Genomic DNA, 26529 nt, shown 5'->3' with positions numbered 1-26529 from the left:
TCCAAGTCGAACTTTCGAACGTTTGATGCGGTCTAGCGGCATTGAACAAACAACGGGTTGATGAATTATTTTTCCCCTTTTGCGAAACTTGCCCACGAGTGGACCATGAAATTTTCATGAATCGAAGATCGAGCGATGAGAAGACGACAGAATAAACTGATCTCGACCAATGCAAATCTATTGTGTGCCTCGTGCAAGTATTTTTGAACGAAAGTATAATTTATGCTTTAATTTTTTTTTTATTATAGAGATATTTGCCTACAACAATTCTTCCTAAAGTAACGTTTTATTAGGAAAAAGAAATATATATTGGATGCAATTTTTTGCACGAAATATTCTGCTTATACTATATTAAATTTTCCAACGTTCTCTGTTATATTCTGTTTCGACAGGACGTGATAACTCTCTCTTTGTATGTAAGTTTTACGCGCGTTCGGATGGGTTAGTTTCGATGCAACCGACTCCATAAATTCTGGCGTTTCTACGAGAAACGTCAGGTTTTCGTAAACGTGCTCGAGGATCTGGGAACAAAGGACGGGTCCGTTGGTTCGAACGGGAGCGTTGTTGTACGATGCGGGGTAAAGGCTCGGTATGCTCTTCGATATTCGGGCGAAAACTAATTTTCAGCCGCTTTGCAACGCTGATTGAATTTCTTATTCCCGATTAGCCACGGGATTAAACGATCCCCCGTGAAATCTTGGCAAAGGAGCAAGAGCGAGGAAAGAAAATATTGCTAACGAACAGGATTAAGAATTCCGCGTTGGAATTTTGCGTTTCGATTGCGAGAGAGATGTGAGAAAGCGCGGTTATATCTGGAGATGTTTATATTTGAGATTCACCGAGAAAGTGAAATGAATAATGTAGAGGGAGAGAACAGGTTTTCTTATTACCATTGACTCATTGAGCATGACTCATTCTAATGAAATGACGATAAGTTTTTCTAAATCTCTCGTAAACACAGTTTGAAAATTTATGAAAATGTAAAAAATCAATTGTTCTTAAAAATTGAATTTCTTTCCTCTCTCTCTCTCTCTCTCTTTCTCTGTCATCTAATAAAAATCGCGAGGTTTAATTAAAGATTATAGGAGAAAGATTTCACAAGATATCTCGTAAACCCGTAGCCTTCCTTGCTTTCTAATATGGGATTTACGATTACTTATTGAACAAATTGTATTTTCACGATATTGACAGTAGAAAGTACGAATGGATGTTACGAATAGATGAATAGATGGATCGAAGAAATATTCCAAGCGAAGATTTCAATATGCTGTTGAGAATTATTACAAGGAATGTATGTCCCGGTGCTCGATGCCATTGCGTGGCGACCTAACGGGAAGTCAAAGAAACGTGAAAGAACGCAGTTAAAGAACAGTAACTGGTCGTAGTTATGGAAACGACATTATGAACGAGCGCATTATCGAATGACGAATCACACATTTTCCTGTTTAATCATTTCCAACCAGAATTTATTCCATTAATTAAGGAAATATAGAGTAGTTTCGAAAAAATTAAAAATTGTTAAAAAGAAAAAAAGATACTTTACGATATAACTTTCTAAAATTACGATAAAAAATTCCAAGAAGTATTTATTGCAAAATATACTCGTAATATTGGAATTTCTCGCAGTGTGAAATAACAACAAATGTTGAACGAATGGATTTTAAATCTCGCTATTGAAAAATGTTAAAATGACCGAAAGTGAAGAATCAAGCGGACGGATCACGGAACAAAAGTCATATCGAGGAATAACTGTTATTCGGTTTATGGGTCATCCATATCGATCCACTTTCGACTCGTTTTATTACTGTCATCACGCGCGAAATTAACACTCGTACCCGCGGCATCGACACGAATTCGACTTCATATTATTCAACGTGAATTGGATCAGCTGATTACATAATTACATAATTGGATGATCCAATTCCTCGATTTCTCGTTTCCAATTTTACGTATCCTATATAATTCATACGATGCACACTAAATTTATCGATAAGTTTATTGCACATCGATCGATCCATCTCCGAAAGATGTATCGAGCTGATGAATCGCGGTCGAACAATTATTGTAATCGTTCCTTTCTCGATCGATTTTATAATATCTTTTATCAATAACTTAAATAATTTTTTAAATTTCAAATATATCCATAAGATAAATTATATATATTGATTTAAATATACACGTACAATTACGTAAAATTGTACGAAATGTACGATGGATTTTGTTATAAACTCCTCAATCGTTCAATTAACAACCAATTCTTCCTAGTTCGATTAATCAGAGTCGGAAACAATGCGATCTATTCCCCAAAAACACCGCCTGTCACCACAATTTATACACTTCTAATTAACCGTCCAACCGTTTCTCAAAATTAGTTAAGATTAAGGGGAACAATGAGCGGAGGATGGCTCGTGGCGTCGAGCAACAAGAAATTCCAGCCACGATTATGGTTAATGTTGTTAATTAGCTGGTCTATTGGCCGGGTAAAGGATATACGCTCAAGTTTGTGCTCAAAGACAAGACTCTTGACAGTTTGAGAGACTGCCACTCGTACGAGCTTCGATAAGCCGTCACTCCACGACACGGAGTCTCAATCAAGAATTTGAAGAAGTAACGAGAACTCGAAGTAAAGCGCGCAAATCGTAATTTTATTTTGCAATAGAACTTAACACGACTTAATCCTTTATATTCCATTTATAATTTAGCTAAGAGAATGTAAATTATTCCTTGCACGATTTTAACGAAATAATGTCGAGAGTACGAGATTTCGAAAGTCCAATTAAAGGATTAAATTGCCATGTTCTTTGTACGATTTTAGTTAGACGGCGAAGTTGGCAGTTAAATTTTCGAGAGGAAAATGGGGGGATTTTTGAGGGAAGCGGGAGCATGAACCGCATCACGATGGCTTCGCCTGATAATTACCAATTAACGTCCATAATGGGCCGATGCAGCGTGTACTTTCGTGACAATGTGAGCGTCAATCGGATATAGAGCGGGGCGTATTACCGTGGATCGTCGTCGAACGAGGGTGATCGACCTTTGTCGATGCGCTGTACAACACTGTTGGGCTAAACAGGGAGCGCGTATTGGAAAATTGGCAAAAGCCACCGCTCTCCAGGAACGGGATGATCCTCCCTCCCAGTTCCTGCAAGATCGTTGCGTTACGTAGCGAAATATGCAGTGTCGTCGAATCGTAGAAATAAATAGTGTTATATCGTGATATTTGCGTGATTTATTCCTGAAGGAATCGAAGAGCGTTTATTAACATCTCTGAGGAATTTCGCGCGGATAGTAAAATACTGTTATCTCGTGGAATAGGACGTTTCGATTAAGAAGGAAGAAAAAAGAAAAGGAATACTTTTAAAGTTAGATCGAAACCTCGTTTTACGAGTTTCATCTTGATGCTTTCATCGGGAAATTGTAGTATCGCTGCGAACATATCGGTACAATTAACTGTAATTAATTAATAACTCGCTTTTGAAAAAAAAAAACGTCAAAAAAGAAAGAAAGGAAGAAAGAAAGGGGGGAAAAAGAAGGAGCAAAAAGATAATGAAGTTCGAACTATCTAAGTGAGTAACAAGATCGAACAACAACTTGTTGAGTGAACATTTACTGTATCGAGATAGGGTTGCCATAAACTCGTTACCTCGTTTAACTTGCGATCAAATTGTACAAGTCACGATAGCACGGTGATAACTAAGGCCATGACCTTTACATCATGGATAATTCGCAAGATGCCGAGAGGCTTATAATATAAACTTGTATCCGAACTTGTATGTTTCGTTGTTGCAGTAAAAGAATTTTAATAACTGCTCTTTATCAGCGTCTTTTTTCGTATAGATTGCTCATTCTCGATTGATTGGACGTTAAATCGTCCGTGCCGGAAGCTTATCATTACTCGTTCGCACAAGTTGGAGAATACACTCTCCTGCGTTGGTCGAACGCCTCCAACTCGAACCACGAGCAATTTACGCTGATCTGGAAGATTACGCTCCGTTCTTCGAACGTGTTTGGCCAACCTTTCGTTTTCGTGGGTTCGTGTTCATCGTGAAAAATTTTACTTTTTAAATCCTTTCTTTTCTCTTTTAATAATTTTAATAATCTTGCAACAACAATGTTCAACTTCTCAATGTTCACTTTGCTTAAAATTGTTTTATCTCTCTCACTATGAACGAGAATGGAACAAGATAAAACCGAGCGATGATGAAAGAAATAATTCACGGAACCCGCCTCTGTCTGTCCGTCTCAATAACTGTCGTGTCGCTATAAATACGTTTCCGCGACAGTTAACGAGAAACTAAATCGCGGTAAAAGTAGATCAAACTCCCTCCGCGTATCAGTCATCTGTCCAATATACGCGTGTGAAATTTTGCAAATCTGCCAAGACGAAAACGTCTCTCTCTCTCTCTCACCCTAAACAGACGAACGTTAGAACAAGGATGGTTAATTATAGATTGTTAATCGCGGTTGTTAAACAACCGATTCGAATTCCTTTTGACAAAGAAATATCGCAAATTTCGAGACGAGCATTTTTATGTATGACGCGAGCGTATTTCTCTTGGTTTGGCGAGAAATCGCTCCTTTGAAAACGGATCTCTGAAACGTGGCACACATCTTACGATGCGAGTTTTCCTTCTCGTGCGTCGCGTAACCGTTAACTCGCACGAGAGTGCAAGTAGTCGTTTCACGTGCTGCTGGCGCGCCACCTCAAAGATGCTTTCACAGAAACGTGCAAACGCGCGTTCAATCGAAGGATTTAAGAGCCGGTTAAATCGGTGAGATTTATCCATCGTGCTCGATACGATTCGTTGACGAGTAAATATATATATATATATGATTAATCAGGGGAAACGCGCGTTTTTTGAAAAAAATATAATTGTGAGAGTTCTTAGAGTAAATAATAGATTAGAGATCGTTCGAGATTTCAATTTTGTAGAATAATAATCGAGAAGGATTATACATATAAGACATCTTGTTCATCAAAAAATAAATCTAGCGAGTAATTAAAGTTTACATTTTAATTGATAACTCGCTGCTCGATTAAACTTTGCGATTCGCTTTATAAATCACAATGCACGATACTCTTTAAATGATACGAAAAATCGGAAAAAAGGAAGCAAGCAACTACGAAACGATATAACAATGGAAATAAAAAAAAAGGAGAATAAACTCTGCGAAAATGAAGATTCATCTCGAAGACAAGACGAAGGCCCCCGATCTTTCCAAATCAAGTTCTCCTTCATAATGGAGGAAGTCGGAAAGAGAAAGCGCGTGGAACAATATCGATGAAAAAGGAGGCGTGCAAGAGGGTGAGGTGTGCAATCACGAGATGTGCAAGTGCATAAATCATTCCACGCCGGAGGACGTTTTCATTCTCGACTTCCTATTGTAAAACCGGTGGAATAAAGATCATCCTCTAAACGCACTGCCGCGGCATCGCGATACAATTTCGCCGCTCGATTAATCCGAGATTGCGCTCGATGCGTTTCCTCCCCAACGGAGGGGTGATCAGAATGGTCGAATTGCAAAACGGCGAGGGGTATTCAAATGTTGGCAGCGTCGTATGGAAACCAAGGATCGCGACGAGACGAGCAAAGAAGAGAAATAACGATGTGTCTTAATTCGCGGCTTTTCGCTCGAGTAAGCTTGGATTTCACGCTGGATGGACGAACTTCGTCGCGAGCTGATTAAGGTTAATAGGGGTTGCGAGGACATCTTGAAATGGATTTTGGACCATCGTTCCGCGCGGATTATTTCTGGTTGGTTCTCGGTGAACAAGTGGATTGTGCGACGATTACTTTTGAATCGAGTAGTTCTTTTAGTGGGAAACAGGGACGCAAATATATATTTTTGTCAGAAGTGGGCGAGCTTTCGATGATTAATTCGAAACACTGAAACGAGAAATTATTTTCAAGTTTCGAGAAATTTTAAAGTGAAAAACGTAGGTCTGACAAGTTTAATACGACAGTATTTCCATCTAGCAGAGTTTTTCGAATTGATTCGGATATAAAGTTATTTTGTTGTACAAGAGATATACCAGTTTTTCTTTACTTCTAGCCAAAAGTAACGTCACGTCGTGACCTCGAAAGATTAAAATGCCAATTTTGAGCTCGTTCCACTTTCTTCGAAACGTCTCGACTCCGTGCAAACAAATGAACCTCATCATTACACGACCCATATCCGTGCTTCAAATCGAGCTTCAATAATTAACTGGAAATTTGCAGAGATCATCTATCATTAACTGGAAAAAAAAATACGAAAGCAACACTTTTTAACAAAGAAGATGCGTCGGAAGAAAGAATTCGATCTAATTTTCCTCGACTGTACGTAACACTGTACGTAAACGGCAGGCACGCATTATTATGCGCAAAACGATGCATTCTCAACGTGTATCTCTCCTAAGAATTTGGGTCGTTCCGCTTCGACTCTAGAGTTTTCCCAACCTCGAGTTTTCCCACGAAAAACTATGCTAATCACAGCCCTCGGTGTCTTCTATTCTCGAATATATCATTTGCAACACGAAATAACAGTTTTTAACGGAGAGATTCGTTCTCCTCGCGATTTCCCGCTTTTCAGATCGACCGATCGGATAGGAGAACAGGTGTCTGAATAATTGCCGGTGCTAATTGCACCTCGTTCACCTTCGTTCACTCCGGTGATTGGCGAATAACGGCTACCGTTTGAAAATCGAAACCGCTTGTCACCGCGACCGATCGGTTTTTAACCGTTAGCTCTCGATACGAAATCGAATTTCTTTCTCGCGAGGAAGAAGAAAGAAAAATCGTCTTTCATGCGAATATTTATTATATATTATATTATTCGGAATTTCTCGCGCATAACTGTGACAGAATATTTCAAAGATCCTTGTTTTTACATCGCGTTTCTCAAGATTCGTTCCACCGAAGTTAATACCAAAGCATCGCTAAGATTCCTTCCAGATCTCTCCTACAAATAACCGAAATCTTTCGCATAATCCCTTTAAGATCTAGCGCAGCCAATCTCTTTGCATCCCTTTCAATATTCAACGTATTCCACATTTATTTCTTTTTTTTTTTCGTACATATTTTTTTCTCTATCTTAAAACGACTGAAAAAATTTTCATCGCAACGTTCCGAGATCTTCGATCCCGAGAGAATTATCGCAACATTGGAAATTGAATATTGCTCGTAACAGAAGGAAAAACTTGAACTTTAACCACGAAGAATTAATCTCGGTCAATTATTATACGCTTTGTTTCTCTCGGATCAAATGAATTAAACGAAGAAAAAGCCGACGTCAAAATAGTTTCATCTTTGAACGAAACGACGTATTCTACGAAATTCTCGGAAATTACATTTTCACGAACGTCGAAATGTTAAAGGACTATAATTCAGGATATATCGGTCGATTCGTTAGGATCGGTCGCCCGACGTAATCACGATTTACGAGGGCGCGGCGACGATAACGTCGCGTGTATCGGCGCGATTATATTAAGCGAGAGAATCTGTTTCCATCGTGCACAAACTCGTCCCTCCCACGCTATGGGCAAGCAGTTTTCGCGGTTTCCGTGGAAAATAGGAGGAAAATTCCTCTATGAAGTTACGAATTGCCGTTTCTCCCCCTCCCTAATTTAAAGGGAGGAGAGGGGCGCAGAAGAGTATTTGGCGTGGAAATTTTTTTCAATATGAACGGAGATGAACGGAGTCGGAGTGGTTGTTAAAATTTTCAGTTATACGATTTGGCCCGATCTATTTATCTCGTTTCTTTTTTCTTTTCTCTCATTTTTTCATTTTTTTTACCAACTTTTCCACGAGGCTACGATATGAATCGTTTATGAATCGTAACTGCGTTTCGTCGGATAAATTGAGGATGTAAGTAGTTTGTACATACAGTTCATCGCGGAAGTTAATGAATCGTGTTACATAATATATTATATATATATATATACTCTTCGTCTATTTGCAATCTGTTGAAAATAACAAACATCATTACGTCATATACTGCAAATGTTTATGCAGTATTCGTATAAAATTTGAATATACAAAAATCTACATAACGAGCAACGAAACACGAAATATAATTCGCAATATTTGAAGAATAATGCAAATTCCTATCCACGCTCATCCATAGTCTAGTTATTTTCTGTAGAAATATTATATTCATTGTTGTGTATTCTATGATTTAATTTACAATATATTCTGAATTTACTTTTTATGTTTGAAAAACTTTCAATTAAAATCAAAATTTTCGCGAATTTACTTGCAAACGAATGCGTAAAGGTTTTTTATGACTGACTGTATGTACGAAGAGTTTTTTCATTACCGGTATTGATGGAATATGAATTTCGAATGGTTGTTTAATTTGACGGATCACTGGAGAAGGTAAATCAGAAATCCACAATACAGCGGAACTAACGTTAACCACACTGCTCTGTTTATTGGTTATTGGTAGAAAAAAAAAAAAATAAAAAGAAAAAAGAAAAAAAAATCGACGGTACACAAGACGCGTACGAAGCAATTGCGGAATCGCGGATGCGTCGAATTATTTTTCTCGGTAACGATGTTGCAATTAAAACCTGTTAATTGAATACCGCCCTCCCACCGTCGAACGTTTCGAATCTAATTGCGTTATTTTATCGTTTGCGTGTAATTGCATTCCATAACAAAGTCTTTAACTGTCTGCTTGTTTCGCGAACACGCGTTTGTTTTAATTTATGCGCCCGTGCGTTTCCTCCCTTTCGCGAGGTTATCATTTCTGTCCTCTGTTTTCTTTTCTTTCGTCCAAATTCCAAAGATAAATTTCAAATGTAAAAGAAAAAAAGAAGAAGAAGAAATTATCATCGACATTTCTGATCATCTCGTGAGATACGTCAATCTCTTAGATCGAATTGTTTCTCAAAACAATTATCAGAAGAATATTCTCGTTCTTGATTCTTAAACTCGGAGCATTGATAAAATATCTCGACGTCAAAGAATTTAATTTTTAATCGAATCTGAAAAAAAACAGAACTCTTTCCAATAATCCAAATTTACTTAATACCGTTAACCAATCGGGTTAACCTTGGATAAAATACCCTGGAAATCAATGAAAGATATCCGCGGATCCCTTTTCCGGATAATTCGTCAAAGAAACTTTTAATTAGATTTAAAAAAAAAAAGTCGACAACTTCTTTAACGCCCAAGAATTTTCAATTTTCCCGACCAACGTTGGATAGGGATGCGCAAAAAAGATGATCAAAGATCCTCCTCTCGGTGGATCGACCGCGAGAAGTTCCACCACAAATCGCCACGCTTCCTCAATTAAAAAAAGATCCCCTTCCCCTTCCCTCTCCATACCTTAAATGAGGGAACAACGGATTTAATTAAGTGTGCCTCGCAAATTAATCCTCGCCTCCTTGTAAGTTGGATCGACGCGATCCAGTCGTTTAATTAGTGTCGTTCACCGATGAGGGACGCCCTGCTCCCCTGGATCCTGGATCGATTCCCTCCCCCCACCCCGGTATAAATGGAAATGCGCAAATTTCCATCCACGGTCTAGTACTTCGCATTACACGCACTAACAATTTAATAAGCTTATTACCGCACGCACGACACGCGTGCACAGACAGACACAGGTGGAAAATATATACCCGCGTGTAACCGATGCTCTGTTTGTCCCTGGATCCGGATGCACCTGCCGCAAACTGCACGCCCAGCATACTCGTATCGCGTAATAACGGAAACGTAATCGATATCGCGTTTGCCGGACGTAAATTCGCGAAGATTACGGCGGAGAATTTCTCCTGCACGAATAAAAAGAAAGAAAAGAAAAGTGAAAGCGAATCTCACCTATTCATCAGCCCGTTTACTATGCAAACGATTCATCCTCTGGGTCAAACCACTTGAATCGGCCCTTAATTCCGCTTAAAACAATATCACTTCTCGTTAATAATAATATCTCGTTACCCGATCGCTCTCCAATCGTATATATAATACCACTCCTCTTCCCCTCGTCGAAATTAATTCCCCATCCGGCGGATTAAACTTGAGCAAAGCGATACCGACCGCGATGCGATCCCGCATCGTTCTCAAGCTCGCACCATCCATTAGCGGCAATAAATTATAACCGCGGTCCCTCGATCCAACGCTCGGTCGAACGCCCGCGGAGGAATCCTTCGATAAGACCAAATGAGTGGAATCTCGTCTCGATACGATACTTTCGATCGAAGAACGGCGTCGACGAGCATATCCATCGCTCCAGTGCCTTGCCAGAAATAGAGGAGAACGAGCCATTGAATCGATACACGCTCGAATTCGCGAATCTCGTACGAAATCCTATTAAGTCGGTGGTTCTCTGGACCAGCCGTTTGCACCGAATACGTGCATAAGCACGTGAACGCGTGCACGCAGGAAAGAGGCTCTCGAAAAGACAAATCGTGTCCCGTGAAATCTCGTTAGCCGAAAGCTGAGGGAGAGACGGCTCCTTTTCGAGACGAGAGATCCGGTCAAAAGCAATTTCGCCTAAACCACGCGTGCCTTTCCATTTCCACACTTGATTTCCACCAAGCTTTCTCTCCATTCTCCCCGAAAATACTCCATTTTCGGAGCCCTCTCTCGATACCCTGTCTCCTTCCGCCTTCCATCTGACCGCGCCCTGTCCTCCCGTGGGGCGAAATAATGGTCCACCAGGCGAATGCAACCACGCGACTGATAAGGAGATTGAATTCTATGCTCGCGTAATGATCGCAATAACGGGAAACAACCGAGCAGATAAGCGACGGTGGTAAACGATCGGAGGAAATTGAGGCTGAATCCTTGGCTTATCCAATCCTTGGATCCTCTTCCGGATTATATAAGTGGTCGAGAGGGGAACGGGATTGTTGGAATTTGCTGCGACGCGAATGGGGTGAGCATTATCGACTGGGCGACATGCGTCGAAATTTTATGAAAATTTTTATGGAAAGAATTTCAGTTTTCTTTCTTTCTTCTTTTTTTTTATTATGGAAATTTGATCTTTTCCAAAAGAGATAATTTAATTTGGAGAAATTTAATTTGGAAGAGATCACGAAGTTGAAGGTTTTCGATAGAAAAATTTGCGACGGTAAAGTTTTTCTTTTTTTTCTCTAGACGAATACGGGGAATCGAGTAAAATTCTTTCACAAGGTAACTCGATGTAACGCGGAATAACTTTCACTCTCGATTCTATTGAATAGCTCGCGTACGCATCCTGAGCACGGTTTATTCTTAGGTACATTCTCTTTTTTTCTCTGCATTTGTAATCTTCTCCGCTCGCCTCGGACGAATTATGCAAACATTCCATTTGCTTTGAACGTCGGATGTCAAACGAGAATTTAATTTTTGTAAAAAAGAAAACATCTCCAATTTTATCTTTGTCCAATTTTTTAATAGAACGAGATCCACAATTCGTTGAAAAAATACGTAGACGTAGGATGAAAAAGAGATTAGATTCATTCGTTCGTTTAAATTGATATTCCAACATGATGCTAGATCCACATGGATACAATGAAGAAACACGCGCAACACGTTGATCCGACGAGCAAAATTCTCTTCCACTTCTATCTCGTTAACGCGTAATTACAGCTAGTTATTCGCACAGTTTCGGACACGGATTAACGAACACATTCCAGTTTACGGCCTGTTTACGCGGTGGAATTATTTCCATTCTCGCGTGTCGCGATTTTGGTCACACGTGTCTCTTTACACGTTTTTTAAATCGAGTCGTGCCTTATTCACGAATCATTACGACACTCGAGAAGAGAGAGAACGAAACTCGCGTGATGTAAATTTCCTGTTGATCCACGCAACGCGGATATTCCACTGTATGCTAATATTTACCAGCTTCTTTTTGCATTTCCTCCCGCCGACTGTCAAAGGTAAGAAGTTTCTCGTGAAATCGAAATCAGAAAATTTCTAATTTCTTTTCACACGAGATAATAAAAATGAAATCGAGTCGTTACGAGTATTTCGAAAGCTATTCGCCCAAGATTTTGATCGAATATTTTCACCTCTTTGTAACTTTATTTCGATCTTCGTGGAGTTTTGAACAAAATTAAATTAATACAGATTCGATCCAAAGGCCTTTTGATCAAATTGCACGAAGCAAGGTGTTCGATCAACAATGAAATTTAATTACACAGAATAATAATTCTTATAATAGTCTACCTATTTGTGAGAAACGTATTTTTTTAATATTTGCAATATTTGTAACGAGAACTGTCATTTACTCAATTCTCCAAACAATTTATCGTAATTTATCACGTATATATATATATATATATATATTCCTTCGATTTCTTCGATTCTGATCTTCTGATCTCGTTCTTCGATAATTCGATTACCTGATGCGCGCTATAACGGTTAATATAAGCGAAAACGCGGGATCTGGAACGGGAGGCGGAGTAATCGCAGGATGTTATGAATGATTCAACGCGATCGCGGCAGATAAACGTGGGTGAAAGTAAAAGCGATGGAAGCATTAACGCGAGAGATTAACTCGCGAATCGGCGTAAGTAGCGATTAAACGATATCCGGAAACTGTAACGAATCTACTCCACCGGGCGGAGTGAATTTTCAACAACGGGAAATTCGGCGTAACCGGGGAACGCCGAAACGGTGGCTCTTTAACGATATCTCCATTCACTCGACGCGATCAATATCCGTTTAAACACTCTCGCCATTAATCCACGTGTTCGAAACCGGCAATCCCTACCTCGAATTGCGTTTCTGCTCGCGTATACCTCGATGTATCGCGGGACAGCCACGAATAATTTTCCTCATTAGCCATCATCGATTACGCGCGATATTCAACCGGGTTAAGTTTCCCTTTGTGCGACGGTTAAGCGGTCCTCCGACAAAAACATGCTCAAACTATCCGTGATGGGTGGTCGTTTGACTAATAATAATAATATCCGAAATGGAGATCGCGAATTCTGTGAACCGAAATTTTTATATTAAGAATTTACTTAATCTCTTGATATTCCAATTTTCATATGGAAAGTCGCGATAAGATTGCAATATATTTACTATTGGCCGTTATTTTTCTTTTTGCCGATTTAGAGGAGGAAGGGGTGAGAAGGAGTGGATGGATATCCTCTCATCTCTGCTCATCCTCTCGATACGAGGAGATTTGTATTATCTTCGAATAAAGAGAAAACGACGTATATATTGGTCAAGAAAGAATTCTTGAAAAAAGTTTGGAAGACAAGCGAGAAACGACGATTTCGCTTATTGGCGGATAAGATTCGATTCGTCAATTTTCGCTTCGTTCGGCAAGACGAAAGGATTTAAGAAGCAATTAGCCGGGATAGCGCGTAATTAACGCGCCTGCTGCGCGCGTAAATACGAATACGGGCATTAATTAAAATGTATACATCGGGCAGACGCTAATAGAACGATAAAACGTGTTCCCTTAACGATCAGCTCTGTTAACGCGCGGTTAGGAACACGCCGTGCGAATCAAAGAGACGTTAAACTTGATACTCGTTTGCCGACGGATATTTATTTCACCATCCCCATCTTTCTCCATCCAACCTTTTACACGTCCGAACAACTTGCCCTGTAAAATTTGAAATTTCTGTAAAATTCACCAACCACTTTTGATCTCGAAAATTTTCTAACAATAAAATGTAATCTTGGAAAATCCACCGAAAACGATGAAACACGCGTAAAATTTTCAGCCTCGAGTAAAAAGGTATCTCGGTATCGGCGCAAGAATCTTAACAACGTCGCTGATTTATGCATCCATCGATTTAAAACTTTTCCACGGATAACAAACTCCGCAATGAATCTCTCTCTTAAATTTTCAAAGAATTCGTCAGGAAGTAGATTCGGTTCGGTATTAAGAAAGTTCGAGATTTCTGAAATGCAAAAATGTAAAGCATTGGGATTCGACGAAATCGTCCATCACCAAAATGTCCCGCTCGAACGGTTCTCGATTACCTGACCCGGACCAGGCGTGCTTCACGTCAATCCTATACCGATTTCGGTGATCGACAGCCGTTTCAATTTCAGGGAACCGCGGTAAAATTCGCGTTAGCTCCGTTTATCATGCCACTTTCGTCGAGGATATGCAGGTGACATGAAACGGCCGCAAATCCGTGAGGATTCATCGTGGCTTTTCCTCGCTGCTTTCAACACAGCCTGCTCGCAACACGGCGCGTGATGATTTGTCTTTGACGAATCACCCCATCGCGCAAATCTCGTGACGCTTTCTTCTTTCCTTCGCTTCTTCTTCTCTCTCCGTTCGTGGCAACCTCTTTCGAAACTCGTGGTACGTGTAAGCCCTCGGCGATAGGGAGCGAGGCCAACCTCAAAAGAGGTACTTCAAGTACGGTTTTCTGTCGGTGGAGTTACTACGCGGCTCGTTTCGAGCCACCTACGACTCGCTCTTTTTTTCACGCTTCGCCTGTCCTATCTCGCTCGTCCATCTTCTTTGCATCTTTTTTCTGGCTTTTCTTGCTCTGCTTGCTTACTTTTTTGCCTTGTTGTCTTTAACTTGTTTTCCTAGCTTATATTGTACGGACACTAATGATGGAATCGAGAGTAGTACTTTTTCCTGTTTCATTTCGTATTTATTTGTTCTTTTTTTTTGTATGGAATGGAATTAGTGAATTTTCTCAATTTTTCTATCGCGTATATTCTCCTTCTTTTCCTTTTTTATTATTATATTTTTGTTCGATTCGAGCGTAGCGTTTTTAACTTTGACCATCACTGTCAAATAATTCTAGTTCTTCTGAAAGGAGAATTCTTCCTTTCTTCTTCTTCTGGCTTCGTCAAGATAAAAATTCTTGAACTTTTACAGTATTTTTAGCTCCATTTATGTACGCATTTCTGCTTAACTGCGGAACACGGGAAAAATACGAGTTCGAGTTTGAGAGCTGGACCAAAGTGCCAGTTTATTGCGAGCAACCGTGCCCCAAGAGTGTTTGCCAGCCAAGAGAGGATCCCTTTCCGAGTAATGCGTTCCCACCAACTGTACCGACCTAAATACTACTCGGAATCGAGTTCTTCACTTCGATTCGAGTAACACGATTGGATCGCTTAGAACGGTTTAGGAAACTTGCTCGAAACGTTCGAGATTAACAACAAAATTAACGAATTAAGGGCTACTCGACTCTTTCTTCTTACTCGACTTTGCGTTGAAACTCTGTGAGATTCTTCACTTTGCCAAATCAACTCTTAATTACGTATAATTCTTCGATCAAACAATTATCTATAAAATTTCGTTTGCGTTATAAAATGGAATAAATATACCTAAAAAAAGAAAATTATAAGGAATTTTAAAATTCTGATTTCAATAATATCACCTATTTCGTAATTAAATTATACTTAATATTTTCTCTCCGCGAGAATTCTCAATTGAATCTTTCCTGCGATGTTTTCAAGATAAACAAATTAATATTTCGTTCCTAATTTTCTCGTTGACGCGGAGCGAAAGGACAGAGTGGACCGACAGAATCAACATTCCTGGGCAACGCTGCTTAAGATCTTCCTTGTTGGTTGTGTTTTGTTATTATACACGAATTAAATGCGCACGCACGTATATACACATTTCACGCCAGTTTGCGAAACGCGTTAAAACTACCTCTTTCTATCCCGTTGATCCTGTGGCGAAAAAGCGGAAGTCGCGTCGCTTCAATTTGTCTCCTCTCTTTCTCTCTCTTTCCTTCCCGCGTATGTTTCCACCTTCTATCTCTCGCGTCATCCTTCGTGTGGAAACGTTGATTCGCGGGATTCCCGTTAAATCGCAAAACAGAATTTATAATTAGCACGTTGATTTCAGCAAGGATGAAAATAAAAGAATTATATGATGTTGAACAATTTGATTCAACATTTCTGCGTAAACGAAGATTTGAATTTCGATCTTGAATTTCGAACTTGAGCGATATAAATTTTTGAATAATTTAAAAAAAAAATTTAATTTTAAATAACCGCTCGAAAATTGCATTTCAACTTATTAACATTTAACTAAAAATTAACCGTTATATCAAAAAAAAAAAAAGAGAGAGAAATAATTCCAAATCCAACGATAAAATTCCGGAAAAACTCGCTTGAATTTCAATTTGAACTTAAAAACTTGGCCATTCGTGTTGTCATTTTTAATTTAAAATGGATAGATTAATCTTAAAAAAAAAAAAGAAAAAAAGAATCACACGCAGAAGCAGAGGCACGGTTCCAATATATGCAATATCCATAACCTCTCCTAGACCCAAAGTGTAAAAACTTTTCTCCCCGAGTAAAAATGTAACACTCACATTCCGTTGACACCGGTCCAGAAGCTATCTTCGCCACGGACCACCCAGCCACTTCCTTTTTACCCGTGCCGAGCTCCCCTGCAAGAATGGATTGAAAATCGTTAGATAAAGCTTCCCGTATGCTATTCTTCGATGGATCGTTCCCCAAGATTTTTCCAACAAGAAGGAAGGGCCGAGATAAAACCTATCCAACTTCTCTCTCGTCCCATTTCCACGGTACAGCACGAGAGGAACAGGATGCACAAGCCGCAGGTCGCAATAACGAGAAGAATATCGGCGGAATCGCGGGCTTGGTCGTTCAACTTCCGGATTATTATTCCGGGTCTACGCCAGTGATTCTTAACTCTGAATCGATACAGTCGGGTTGCATACATTTTCTCTTCTCTTCAGAAAAATCTTCCGTTTCTCGATAATTGATCTTGTTTCGATAACAACATGTAATTATATATATAAAGTTAGTTGTAATTTTTTCAAGAAAATAAAAGAGAGAAGAAAAATTCGAATCATTTTGAGTTATACTGCGTTAATTGAAGGATATCAATGTTCTGTGAAAATAAGAAATTGGTATATTAATTAAGATTTTCTATAATTTTTAATGTTAAATTGTGCATGTTGGTGATACATCTTCTTAGTTTTATACCCTGTCTATTTCGATAATTCTCGATAATTTACTTAATCACAATTTTTCATGAAAAAGATATTTTAAATTATCGCGAGACGATTACTGAGAAAAATTTCGTGCGCCCCACGATATCATCAAAATTAACGTTATTAGCTAAGATTTTCAGTATTTTTAATTTAAAAATTCGAACGAAATTGTTTCTTTAAACGTTCCATGGATTCTTTCCTCGATGATAGAAAGTGTTGCGCGAATTGGAAAATATTAAGAACCACTGGCGCTATAGGATGACGTATAACCCTGTAACCGGCAACATTTCTCTTCGTGATAGGTAGGATTCATGCTCGCGTTTACGTGGAACGACGGCAATCGAGTCACTCTCGAAAACAGGAACGAGTCGACTGGGATGAGTCAGCATCTCCCGCATCCGCGAGACGAACAATTAACCGATAATGTATTTCGATCGATGCCCATTGTTTTGCGAGGGGTGAATCAAGTCGAGGGAGGGACAGATAACGAGATGCCGCGTATACACGCTTGTGATTCTTTGATTGGAGGAAGAGAGCTGAGAGCTCGTGAATGTCTGTTTTTGCTCTCTGTGGTCGGTCTCTGTGGGGACTCCGGTTATTGCGTCGCGGTAAATACAGGGTGGTGCAAAAGCAAGTAACACGAACAGGATTTAACGGCGTGTTGCGAGGGAATAAAAATTTGAGAGGATTGTAAAAAAAAAACGAGGGATCTTGAGCGAAAGTCAAATTTTTAGTAAAATAGAATATTTTCATCGGATATTGATTTTTCTTAGAACTTTTTCCTTCGAAAATGGCTGCGACGAACGACTCTGTATAATTTCCACAGGATTAACGAGAAAATGAGAAACGAGGGGAAAAAACTTAAAAAACCTATTCCATATTTCGTTATCGTACTTAATAATATTATTGAAATTATTATAATGGATGGAGGCATTTATCGACGGCAATTAACGTTTCTAGAAAATTTTCCCTTTGGCGACAGTTGCGACAAATTTCGCGTTTTCATAGAGAAAAAAACTTCGAACCTGTGTTTAATTAACCTCTTGTAACAAATATTGATATTAATAAAATATCTCGATATACACTCGATTAATACAAATATTCTACCAATTTCGATCATCTTTGCACCGTTCAACTCCCGATAAACACCATTTTCCACGTATAATTAGAGCAACTGTAAAACACCATTCCCCCCTCTTCCTACCTTTATCTCTCCCTTCAGCCCTCGAAACGAGAAACTTTTTCCAACCGTTCCGAAATGTTCGACCGTTTTTCGAGAACGACGCCGCATAACTGCAACGAGCAGATAAACATAAAATCCTTGCTAGACCGGTTGGCCAGTCGGAATGATCACTCTCACCGTAAACGGCTCTAGTCGAAAATGCGGATACTAAAAAGGCTCTCTTAAAAATTTAAATGAAACTCGACAAAGAAGACACAAAAGAAGATGATAATCCCTACGCTCGTCGTCTCTCGTTTTGCGCTCACCTTCTATTTCCAAGTTGGACGAGAACCTCTTCCCCCTTTTTCACTTTCACCGAGTCACGTGTTAGCAACATTGAGCCAACCAATTGCCGCACATCGGAAAAATGTCACGGTATTACGTAAACCATTGCGTATCCCGAGGATCCTCCTCGACCTGTTTACAGAGTCAGAATCTTTTGTTTGGCGAGAGAGGCAGAAGCCAAGAGTTCATATTTTTTGCTCTTCGCGTGTATTATTACAGGGAACGAGATGCTTGGGCAGAAATGACGGAGAAGGGAATCGTTCGAGCTTTTTTCGAGCTAGATGGAAAAGACGGGGATGACTCGTCGACTCTATTGGAACAATATATTATGGAGAGATAAAATGTTTTCGAAGAATACGTCATAATAAGAGATCCTTGGAAATATTTGTTTCTGCTTCTGATCAGATAGATATTGGCTATGAATTATTATCGAGTCATGCGAGAGTTGAAAACTGAAGGCCATTTAAAAAAAAAAGAAAATATTGGAGAGACAATAATTCTATAGTATAACTTTCATAATGATAATAATTATTATTATTTTAATTTTATGGCTCATTTTCGAAGAAATTCTTTTAAACTTCTAAATCTGAACGGTTGAAAACATTTCACTTTCTAACTCCTTTCCGCTAAGAAATCAAAATATGAATTATCGAGAAGAACCACCTTGCAGATTCCAATCGAAGAACGGCAAATTTCAACGTAGAGGCAATCTCTCTCCCTCCCTCTATTCGAAGCGTTTGATGGGTATAATTTCCGTTGTGCGCCATGAAACCGTTCTCACTTTGTAATCGTATAACGTATCACTATGGATAAAGTTTGACTATCCAATTTACACGGCATCTAACAACGGATTACTACTTTAGGGACATCGTAAAGCGAAAACAAAGTGCCGAGCGTTTCAACAGGAAGTCTAATCAACAACGGATGAAATTTTCCCGGTATAAATTTGTTCATTCCTATAGCATAACGCGAATAAGCTTACGTGGAGGGATAAAATTAAAGGAAAGCGTTGTTTATTCCGAGAAGAAGTAAGAGAGAGATAGAAAGATTCCAGGCAGGAGTTAATTCTCGGCGCCGTTGAATCTCGTTCGTTTCGGCGCCGAAATCGATGGGGGACGGGGTCGTCGAAATAATTGATACGTACGAGGGAAATCCATTTCTGCGGCGTATATACGTTGGAAATTAAACTTCAATCTCGATTAAGGGTGTACGAGTTCGAAGTCGAAAATTCAGTCTCAGTGCCCCATTCAAATCGGAGCCAATCGGAATTGGGGAGAGGGGGTGGGTGTTCTCTGCACTAGACGTATCTTGATCGGTTAAAAGTTTCGAAAGGCCGCGTTTACCTCTTGGAAAGGGGTAGGCTTTTTATCTTCGATGTCCGATTTACTCTCTCTCCTGGTATCTAAGAAAATTAAGACTTTTTTCCCGAGGTAAATAGAGGAGAATTGTTCGAATGTACCGAGTACTGGATTATTGTGCGATTTGCATAATTGATGCAACATCGATTCGGTAGGATTTCTGGTAGGAATTATGTATTACGAGAATGTAACGATGGTACGAGGTTTCATTATTTATTATCATCTCGAGAGATTGCCATCTTGAAGAAAGTATTTGAAGAGGATTTGGAATTCTTTCAGATATCCATCTTCCCTTCTCTTTTCGATATGATCATTTTCCATTTCTGTTGTTGCATTTTTAAAATTTTGTTTCTCATGCTTCGTCAAAAAATTGAAACGAAACGTGTTAATTATACATCTGATGTCTAATCAAAAATGCCCGATTTGCACAGATCTATTAATTTTATTTTCGACTACGAGTGGTCACAGTTGCATAAGAGTGCAATTCTTTTTAAGAAAGAAATATGCGTTCTCGCTGGCAGACCAGTGTTCCGATGTTAACGAGTTTTATCGGGAAAAGATGATCGGGACTAAATTATATATAAGAGACGAAACAATTTTCCACAAGGATGCAAGGAGAGGATCAAGGAATGTGCACGTTTGGTATCGCGTCTCGAAGAGAACAGAATCTGCACATACGTGTACACACGTAGCTGCCACAGGTCGATAAATTATTCAGCAGCAAGACGAACCGCCGACAGGCGTCGTGAGCTAATTAACCTCGTTATCGCGTGTGCACATTAGGCTGAAACCTCGACCGATCGAACGTGATCTGTTGCTTGATCTTCCGGTCGGAGGATCTTGAGGAATCGTATCCATGATTGTGTATACTTTGTTTATTGACACGTCACTCCGTGCGTAAATATTACGACGACTTTTCTTTCTTTTCTAAATAATTATTTTCACTAACGATCCTCACCTCGATCCTTTGCTTCGACTGTCAAACACTCGTGGACAGATCTACATTTTAATTTTATATTTAACTTCAATATCGACGTATCTATCCACCTTGCGCTTCCAAAAATGACAGGATACTTAATCCCAATCCTTAAACCCTTCAACTATCATTTTCAATAAAACGGAGAAAGTCAAAATACAGAACTGTATTTTAATTTTACCGCTGTATCGGCTCTGCCTCGAGTATAAAACTCCTCCAAACTATTCTATAACTAGCAACTGCTATTCCATATGGAATTATTAACGAAACTTTGCAATTTCAGAAATAACGAAACACATCCACCGACGTTCAGATTTATTAAACTCATCGAAACAAAATTTGTCCGTCCTTTTTTCCCTTCCACTTCCAATTATGGATATTTCGGGATCGAATTAAACGTCCGTCGAACAATGACGGAGGCGAAAGAAGATCCACCACGACAGCGCGAAACGGCAACGGAGAAACGGGACGCTAATTAAATTCGTTACCGAATTTACACGCGCCTTCGTGGACGTGACCGCTCGGCCAGGTTCGACGACCCCCGTCGACACCGGAATATTTCGACGGTAAGTGGACTAATTGTCGTCGATTCGAGGGATAGAGAAACGACGGGTGGCCGAGTTGGTGGAATGATGGGACGGGGGCGATAATAGGATTCACAGCTGACGACGTTAATAGAAGGATTTCGAGTACAACTTCCTCGCGGACTAATTAACCTTGTTATTTCGGGCGCCGGTGACGGCAACATTTGGCCTGTATGATATGGTGGACGCATATCAGCCGTAATCGACGTTCATCGAGTTCGACGATTCGAGGGATCCGCGTTAATCGTATCCGTTGCTCGTCATTTTAACGGCAGATACTTCTTCTCCGTTGGAAGGGATCGATCAACGCCTTTGTTGGAAAATCTGCTGGAATTTTGCTGGAAAGTGAAATTTCGAGGGAGGGAGGGAGATGAATCGAAATCGGAAAGGGAAATTTGGTAATTGCAACAATTTCGTTGATGAAACTTTGCACAATTGGAGTGGATGGATAATTAACTAGAGGTTAAAAGTTCTATTGTTACAATCGATATTATTGTCCTTTGTTACACGTAAGAAAAGATATCTTGAAGTCGGCTATAAATTGCTGCTTGGAAGACAAGAGGAATTAATATCCTGGAAGTACACTTCAAGATTTTTTTAAAATTTCCTGTTCAAATTCTAATTTCACGTCTCTATTTCAATAATCCCTGTCTTGCATCTATTAGCATGACGAATAGAAATATTACATTTCGAGTATCCCAAACAATACTGCAACTTAAATCATTATTCGCACTAAATTTTCTAAAACTGGCAGAAGGGAAAACAGAATGAAACAACAAAGAGACGACGATAAATTTCATAAAAAAATAAAAATACCAATAATACTATTGCTATTATTATCATCACATTGATACTAGTTTCACGTTCAAACGTACGCGGTTTCGACGTTCTTCGAAGAGAATTTGACATTGAGAGCGCATTGATACTTCATCATCGATCCGAAATAACTCGAAACGGCGGTCGACTTGGATGAAATGCTGTTGCATTCAGATTTTACACTCGTGTTTCTCGATTAAAACGACATATAACGCGTTGCTATTCATTTTTGCGCGGTCGAGAATTTCGAACATGGGTCAACCTCGGTCAACGTGGCTCGCAAACATTATTTGATTACACTTGGACGAAAACTTCGTGGTATTTGTCGAAAAGCCAACCCAGTTCACTAATGGATCCTCTTTAACCTTTGGATAACCACACTTCCGGATGAATGCTAGGCTGATGCACTCTCCGATTGCTTTTAACGGAAATCAAACGATTTTATCTTCTCTTTCTTTTTTTAACATTAAGAAAGATTTGCAATTTCTTCATAGAAATTTTTCTTATCGCATAGCAACGAACGTTTCAAAGACGAGCTTACAGAATAGTCTAAAATTGCGACAAGTTCCAAGTATTTGCGTGTTTGAAATTTTTAATTTTTGCCATGTCCGAATCGTGCAATGTCGTTATTTCTGAAACAAACATTCCTTGTTTTCACATTCCATTGCACACGAAACAAGACCGATACGTATCCTCAACACGGGAAGAAATACACAGCGACTTGAAACTCGCGGTAAGCGTAAAATGTCGAGGACTTTTCGTCACAGAGAACGAAACAACGAGGAAACAAGATTCGTAAATTCACGTTTTGCAGTTGTGGCTCCGAGGGGAGTTGGCCGCGCGATGTTTCTCGCATTTGAAAATCAAGAGCGCGTGTGCGGATAAAGCGGGATTTACGCGGGTGTCGTGTCGCGGGACGAAACGTCCAGGGTGCGATAAATCAAACGATGATATATATTTTTTGCGGGAGATCTCGATGAAGAGACGACGACGATGGCACTCGACTCGAAAACGAATTATTGACTCGAGCTCGAATTAAAACAACTTGTGCTGTTACGAGATTTTATCTATGGAAACACGTAACATCGTAAACTCGTGGATAGGTATATTAAACGATAAACGGATAAATAAGAGAGTTAATCGTGGAGTCATTACGAATTAATTAAACGAGGAACCAACCTGTTTCACCGCGTTTCAATGAAAATTAACGAGGATAATCTTACGTGAATGCGAGCAAACTGGCCCAACTGGAAGCTAATCGCGAGGGTACGCGTGGATTAACTGGAAACGGCCTTTGATTAACGCGGATGAATGAAAATAGATGCGATCATTCGAGAGAGAGAGAGAGATACACAAGAGGAGCAGAGGAAGGTGGACAGGATCGAACGGGAAGATGCGCTCTCAATGGAGATGCATATTCATAGGAAGTTGGGGAGGAAGGTAAATTGAAAGAAGCTTTAGTTTAATAGGGGACGGAATATATAATCGAATTTCTTTTTAAGTGGCAATAATTCCATTCGAACGAGCGTCGCGTTCGAAATTTCAAGGAGGATCCCTGTGCTCAGAGATTCATTTTACAAGGTATGTGCAAATTCGTTCGCGATTATCGAGCAAATGATGCATCGGCGGACACGACAAGACGATGCCGACGACAAGGGAGGGTTCGTTCAATGATTAAGATTCAAATCGTGATATTGGCGAGATGTCGGATTCTAGACCAAGACTCGAGCAATTAGAGGAGCGATTGTGATCGGATCGCAATTAAGGCCACAATGGAAATCCAGTTAATCGTCCGATCATCCTGTCGAACATCAATATATTTACTATCTCTGGATCACTAACAATTCTTTCTTATCTTCTAAAGATTCCTCTTATTTTCTTTCGAATGAAAAAACAATTAACATCTCTAAACATTGTATTCGAATATTTCGTAACGGGGAAATATAACAAGCACGACGAATAAAAGATTTGTATGAACTTACTCACTCGTCCATTTATTATCTCGGGTTCCGAACGGCCGAGGAAAGTTCACTTCTCGACATTCTGCGCATTCTATCGGTAAGCAGCCATACAGCGGGGAAATTCCTTTCACGTAGTCAAAGGACGAGAACGTGGTGTGTACACAAACTGGTTTAAGGCGCCACGTGCACCAGGGCCGGGACAGCGATACCCAGTTATTGTGGGAGATGGCTCGATAACAGGACACAGAGGCCGTGAGCGTCAGATCTGCGTCGCTTGCATTCTACTCACGACGGCCTAATGACCGAGAACGTTTCAGGACGGTACATAAAACACGAATTAGCGAACGTTGGTAATGAATCGCGTAGCATCGAGACGATAATACATCTTTGTGCTTGCGAATTAGTCCCTAGAAGATAATTGCGTCCACTGATTTCGACTTATACGTCTCATAGAACAAGGAAATGCAAGTGAATTTTATCAGGTCTAAATCTACACACTTCGAATCAAGATATTGCTATAGATCTGTTAAATTTCTCTTTTTAATGTACATTGATTATTTTCTGTGAAACAACAGGATCTTGTACAATACTTTGTTAAATTTTTACTTACATTTTACACGCTTATGGACGCTTTGGACGCATGTCGTCGAACAAGAGAAATGCAATTGAATTTTATTTAGAGCTAAGTCCACACACTTCGAGTTCGCAAGACTATTACTGTAGATAATAATACATATTCCAAGTTTTCTCTCTAAGTAATTTTACTTAGAGTCCGTCAAAGAAAGGATCTCCATCTTCCAGCAGTAATTTCTTTCCTTCGACCGAAAGGAAATCACTAGATTCGATCTCGGTCGGAAAATCGATAAAGTGGCTAATTGGAATCCCGGTGTCGATGGTATTAGAGGATCTGCTCGCTAACGCGGCAAATTCCGCGAGTTAAGCCACGAGTAGCTTCATTTTCTTCCTTTTCTCGATCTCCCTCTCAACCAACCTACCCCTCTTCCTATTCCAATCCATCCCCCTTCCTTTCGTCCCTCTTTCTTTCTCGCCAGGGAGAGCTTAATTCAATTTCGGCCCGAGAACGATCGATAAGTAACGAACAGCGGTGCGAAACGACCGTCATTGCGAAGGAAAAAAAATTTCTCTCTCTCTCCCGCGGTTTGCACGAGGTTAATGCCACCCTATGCTTGACCCATATCTCCACCACGGAGAGATCTCTCGTTAGTCCACGTAGAAGGAGAGAGAAAGAGAGAGGTGGAGGAGTGTTTGCTCAAGGTCGGTTTAGCTCGATCGATTATGAAAATGTTCCGACCCCAACTTCGAACCCACCCTCTATATCACGACGATAAATAGAGTCTGTCGATCGTAATCGGTGGATAAAGTAGGGGGATTGCAAAATCGATCGCGCGGTTTAAGTACAGGGGTCCGGTGTAAAGAGTGTAATCTTACGCTGGGGATGTGGGTGTTGGCGTATTAATCATTGCTTGTTGGTCGATGGTTTAACGCGTACAACTTCTTTACGTCCGGTTAGGTGCAAATTTCGTAAGCCGTGCAGATTCAACGACGCGTGTATACGGAAAGCACGGTTTTGCGAGCGTTGAAACAACAAGGGGAAAAGGAATTTTTTAGCGTGTCCACTTGCCGTATGTTTTAGAACTCGTACAAACATTTCCCTTGAAGTAACGTAATCTGAGAATTATTTGTATATTGCTGGCAAGCAAACTTTTTCGAGTCAGTTTCTCGAATTATGTAACGAGTGGTAAGCGATTGAGTGAAAGATTTGCTCCTGCACCTATAATATTATTACTATTATTAGAAATAAAGGAAGAAAAGAAATAAAACTCATTCGAAAAATCTTTTACATATCATTCGTGTAGACTTTCGACGCAGCATTAACGAATATTCTTCCATTTTTTCTTCGATGCTCGACTTAAGCACCGGTGAGAAACAAGGTTTTCGAGTTACGCCACTTGGCGAAACACCGCCGCCCGATTGGAAAAAGCTCCGTTCGGATCGTCCGTGTTCGACTCGTGTCTGGACTCGAGATTTTCCACGTAGAAGGAGATTAAGTTGGACGGAACATAGATTACGGTGACACGGTGGCGTAGTTGGTGGAGCTTTCGCGTCCGGGTGTTCGAGGGGCCGACGAGCCGTGGCGTAATCCTATCTCGCGCGGCTCGATTCGTCGCCGGGCCCATCGCCATCCCGTTCCTGTCGCCGCGCATAAAACACGACGCTCTTGACGCGATTACACTGTTCCAGAGAGAGAGAGAGAAAGAGAGTGACTCGTCCTACGATGTAGGGCGCATTATGCATGCGGCTGTCAGGCGAATTGCCGCGTCGGTTGCGTAACGAATGATACACGGTCGAATGGGCCCGCGAGCTTTGAGTGGCAAAGCTTTGATAGATCTTCGATGAGAGGACAAAGGCCGTGAGATGGATGGATCGAGT

The 26529-nt window shown here is 40.1% G+C and overlaps 1 protein-coding gene across 3 annotated transcripts in view; it reads right to left on the bottom strand.

The window, feature by feature from the left end:
* The window catches only part of LOC107998179 (protein-tyrosine sulfotransferase), a 164908-nt gene that overhangs the window by 112714 nt on the left and 25665 nt on the right, over positions 1-26529 (bottom strand). For 2 of the 3 annotated variants that reach the window (XM_062072566.1, XM_028666888.2), the window contains one exon: positions 16229-16306. The exons of the other annotated variant lie outside the window; for it this stretch is intronic. The gene's annotated coding sequence lies outside the window, so the exon portion shown is untranslated. The remainder of the gene's footprint in view (positions 1-16228; positions 16307-26529) is intronic. 3 annotated transcript variants of the gene reach the window in all.

The sequence above is a fragment of the Apis cerana genome, linkage group LG3 (genome assembly GCF_029169275.1).
Source record: "Apis cerana isolate GH-2021 linkage group LG3, AcerK_1.0, whole genome shotgun sequence".
NCBI classification, from domain to species: Eukaryota; Metazoa; Arthropoda; class Insecta; order Hymenoptera; family Apidae; genus Apis; species Apis cerana.
This window is presented reverse-complemented; position numbering and strand designations above follow the sequence as displayed.